Source organism: Littorina saxatilis, linkage group LG9 (assembly GCF_037325665.1).
Source record: "Littorina saxatilis isolate snail1 linkage group LG9, US_GU_Lsax_2.0, whole genome shotgun sequence".
NCBI classification, from domain to species: Eukaryota; Metazoa; Mollusca; class Gastropoda; order Littorinimorpha; family Littorinidae; genus Littorina; species Littorina saxatilis.
Window position 1 is genome coordinate 41857450 of NC_090253.1, and position 5200 is coordinate 41862649.

Below are 5200 nucleotides of genomic sequence, written 5' to 3' on the forward strand. Positions count from 1 at the left end.
ACGAGTCGCATTATACTTGTTCGAGTCTAAATATCGGACCCTATTGCTACGCTGAAAACACAATAGCGTTTATATAGCTATTCTGACATTAAATTCTGTGTTAGAATCATGTTTTTGTCAGCGACAAGTACCAGAATGGTCCATGTCGTTGATTGCAGACGACGGTTCCCTTTCCGCATGAAGCCACGGAAATAACCGAACATTGAAAAACCCACGGACATGTATTACGGAGAAAACTCGAGATAACCGGATGCTTAGCATTACGTCAATATGTTAGGAATCATATGACGTCATGACGTATCATGCTTGCCTACGTAGATTGTATGTTCGAAAGTCTGACTTCTGTTGGGAATTCGCGTGGTGAAGACAGCGGTAAATCTGTAGATGATAAGAGAACAAGGATTGTCTCAGAAGAAACGACGAAATGTTTCAGACCGGTAACTTCATTTCAACATTGCACTATACAATGGACGTTCTATGTGACAGGAGAGTTTGCTGATTTTGTGTTAAACATTGGAGAGATCGTCTGCTAGAATCCGAGATAGGTCGCTTCAGATTGCAGCTTCTGGAAATTTGCAAGGTTTGTTGCCTGTTAAAGAACTGGATTTTACACGTAATGTAGGGCCTATGTCATGTACAGTAAGCAACAACAAAAACACACACAAAGCAAATGGCATCGTCTGTCGACTAGTCACAGAGTGACAGAAACAAACCTGGCGAGGTATGCGTGTACTTTATACACGTGGAAGAAACCGGAACCACGCGTCTTTATTATTGCCGATATCGTTTGGATATCGGCAAAAATGGCCAACTTTTGTATCGTTATGCTTTGATGATCGGAAAAGGGATGTGTGAGACCATCCAATCACAGCCCCCGAATTCCCCCACGTGTCCATCAGAATAGCTATATAGGCTTATACGCACGCACACTCTCACACTCCGGACAGGAGAGAGCTGTCGCTCTCAGTTCAATATATATTTTTTTTAATCGTGTCAACCTCGTATGACACAGCAAGCATTATGGTGTTTTGCTTATCGCAGATTTTGTAGGACTTTTGTGCCTTCTGCTTCAAACTGACAGGTCCGACGCATAAGACATCGGTTTCTCAATCGGAAGGTCGTGAGTTCAAATCCCGGCCGCGGCCGCTTGGTGTTTAAGGGTGGCGATTTGTCTGATCTCCCAGGTCAACATTACTTGTGTGCAGACCTGCTAATGCCTTATCCCCCTCCGTGTGTACACGCAAGCACAAGCAAGTCCGACCGGAAACGATCCTGTAATCCATGTCAGAGTTCGGTTGGTTACAGAAACACGAAAATACCCAGCATGCTTCCCCCGAAAGCTGTGTATAGCTACCTCAATGGCGGGGTAAAAACGGTCATACACATAAAAACCCACTCGTGTAAAAACATGAGTGAACGTGGGAGTTTCAGCCCATGAACGAAGAAGAAGAAGAACTGACAGGTCCGTCGCTTTTATTGTTAATGTTTCACTTTCGACTTCAAAATCAATTCACGACGACTATGCAAACATTCATCTGCATTGACACACACACTGAAGGTACTCAGGAGTAGTTCGCTATTGTTAACATTATGACAGTTTACTTTGAACTTGAAATCAGATAAATTCGAAATGCAGTCAGTTTGAAAGAATCGAAAAATCCAAAACCAAAGACAGAAGAAAATAATGACAAAAAACACGTTATTCCGCCTGCTGTGGAACAATACTTGTAAGGTCAGCCCCAGGGTGTGCATGTGTCGGGGTTACTGTTTGACCCCTTGACCTCATTTACATGATATGTTATGTTATCTTCTTATTTTATATTTTAAGCAGGGTTACCCACAACAGAACCTCCAATGGTCAGAAACAACGGAACTAGCAAAATTCCATCAGCTGTAACGTCAGACCCGAAAACTGACGTAGAAACCGATGACGCAGGACTCACAGCGCTGGAACGATCCCTTCTGCTGACCAAGGAACAGACAGACCTCGCCATTGACATCCAATTCTACATATACTACGTGACTGCTATCTCCGCCATCCCTCCCACTATTTTGAACATCATCGTCTTCCTCCAACCGAGAATGCGCAGTGGCACCAGCACCTACGTCATCGGTGTCAGTTTCGCTCAGCTGCTCTATGTCCTTTCTCTCGCCGGTCTTCAGATTCTCAAGGCCGTTATCAATGACTGGTTCACCAATAACGTGTGGTTGTCCTACTACGTCTACATTGCGATTTATGCTGGAGTCTCAGCCAAAAGGTGCGGCTATCTCATCCTGTGTCTGGTGTCTGTGGAACGACTCTACGCCGTTGTTCGTCCTCTGCACGCCAGGAACTTCTTTCTCTCCAAACATTCCGTGCCGACAGTCTGCTTCGCCTTTTTCCTGTCGTTTCTCTGGCACATCTACATTCCGTGTAGAACCACCATCCTCCAGGCGGGCACCAAAGCCAACGGGGAGCCGATCTACGGACTGTTTATGACGGACCTGTACAGGCAGACCAAAGCGGTCAACGACGCCTTCAGCCTGGGGGCCAAGATCGTCCTGTCTTTTTCCACGCTGATTGTGCAGCTCGTGTTGAACGTGCTCACCGTCTGGGCTCTACGACGTCACAACATGGCCGCCAAACAGGTCACGTCCTCGGCCGACGACACCGTCCGACGTCAACGTGAAAGACAGATGACCATCACCATTCTGGCTGCCACAATCACCTTCGTCGTGCTGTCCTTGCCTTCTGAAGTCCACAATCTGTGCTACACCCTATTTCCTGAAGTGTACTTTACCGGCAAGAAATATTCCAACTTGTATCAAGTGATGAGCGCGTTGAATCGCAATTTGAGCACCTTCAGCGCAGGGGTTGATTTCGTTTGGTTTATTACCCTCAGTTCTGCTTACAGGCGGGAGTTTTGCCAACTGTTCGGGTGCAAGGGTAGGACTCAGGGGGGTATTGCCATGAAGGAAAGCCAGACAGAAACTGAAGGGGTCGAGACATGACGTGGTCCTTGTTGAAGACAAACTTCACTCAGACGCCAGCATGTGGGCTGTTTCCATCTTTATTCAGCTAAAGTTCTCTTCTCCTTTCATACCAATCAAGGATAGGCCATTTACTGATAACGGTCAAAGGGAGCTAATCTACCACTGCCACAGTCCTGTCGATGTTGATAGAGACTGCACAGAAACACAGATTCGTTTCCATTTGTGGGAAAAAAAGTGCAGAAACATACAATTAAAGAGTTTGGAACAAAGGGATTCAAAAATGGGGAAAATAAGCTTAGATTTCTTATGTCACGTTTTCGATGAGGTATTGCCTATTTGAAGACACCGCTGGAAAACGTTTCTTTGTTACATTTAGTCAAGTTTTGACTAAATGTTTTAACATAGAGGGGCAATCGAGACGAGGGTCGTGGTGTGTGTGTGTGTGTGTGTGTGTGTGTGTGTGTGTGTGTGTGTGTGTGTGTGTGTGTGTGTGTGTGTGTGTGTGTGTGTGTGTGTGTGTGTGTGTGTGTGTCTGTCTGTCTGTGTGTGTGTGTAGAGCGATTCAGACTAAACTACTGGACCGATCTTTATGAAATTTGACATGAGAGTTTCTGGGAATGATATCCCCGGATATTTTTTTTCATTTTTTCGATAAATACCTTTGATGACGTCATATCCGGCTTTTTGTAAAAGTTGAGGCGGCACTGTCACACCCTCATTTTTCAATCAAATTGATTGAAATTTTGGCCCAGCAATCTTCGACAAAGGCCAAACTTTGGTATTGCATTTCAGCTTGGTGGCTTAAAAACTAATGAATGAGTTTGGTCATTAAAAATCGGAAACTTGTAATTAAAATTTTTTTTTTATTAAACGATCCAAACATAATTTCATCTTATTCTTCGTCATTTTCTGATTCCAAAAATATATACATATGTTATATTTGGATTACTAACAAGCTCTGAAAAAGAAAAATATGAAAATTATGATTAAAATTAATTTTCCGAAATCGATTTAAAAACAATTTCATCTTATTCATTGTCGGTCCCTGATTCCAAAAACATATAGATATGATATGTTTGGATTAAAAACAAACTCAGTAAGCTAAAAAGAATAGACATACAGAAAAGCGTGTTATCCTGCTCAGCGCGACCACTACCGCACTATTCTGCATGGCTTGTCGATTGCACTGCCTTTGCCACGAGCGGTGGACTGCCGAAACTACGAGTATGTGGTCTTGGTGAAAAAAGCAGTGCGTTCAGTTTCATTCTGTGAGTTCGACAGCTTGACTAAATGTTGTTATTTCGCCTTACGCGACTTGTTTTTATATTTAGTCAAGTTTTGACTAAATATTTTAACATCGAGGGGGAATCGAAACGAGGGTCGTGGTGTATGTGCGTGCGTGTGTGTGTGTGTGTGTGTGTGCGTGTGTGTGTGTGTGTAGAGCGATTCAGACTAAACTACTGGACCGATCTTTATGAAATTTGACATGAGAGTTCCTGGGTATGAAATCCCCGAACATTTTTTTCATTTTTTTGATAAATGTCTTTGATGACGTCATATCCGGCTTTTCGTGAAAGTTGAGGCGGCACTGTCACGCCCTCATTTTTCAACCAAATTGGTTGAAATTTTGGTCAAGTAATCTTCGACGAAGCCCGGGGTTCGGTATTGCATTTCAGCTTGGTGGCTTAAAAATTAATTAATGACTTTGGTCATTAAAAATCTGAAAATTGTAAAAAAAAATAAAAATTTATAAAACGATCCAAATTTACGTTTATCTTATTCACCATCATTTGCTGATTCCAAAAACATATAAATATGTTATATTCGGATTAAAAACAAGCTCTGAAAATTAAATATATAAAAATTATTATCAAATTTTTTTTTTCGAAATCAATTTAAAAACACTTTCATCTTATTTCTTGTCGGTTCCTGATTCCAAAAATATATAGATATGATATGTTTGGATTAAAAACACGCTCAGAAAGTTAAAACGAAGAGAGGTACAGAAAAGCGTGCTATCCTTCTCAGCGCAACGAATACCCCGCTCTTCTTGTCAATTCCACGGGCACTGCCTTTGCCACGGACGGTGGAGTGACGATGCTACGAGTATACGGTCTTGCTGCGTTGCGTTGCGTTCAGTTTCATTCTGTGAGTTCGACAGCTACTTGACTAAATATTGTATTTTCGCCTTACGCGACTTGTTTACATTTAGTCAAGTTTTGACTAA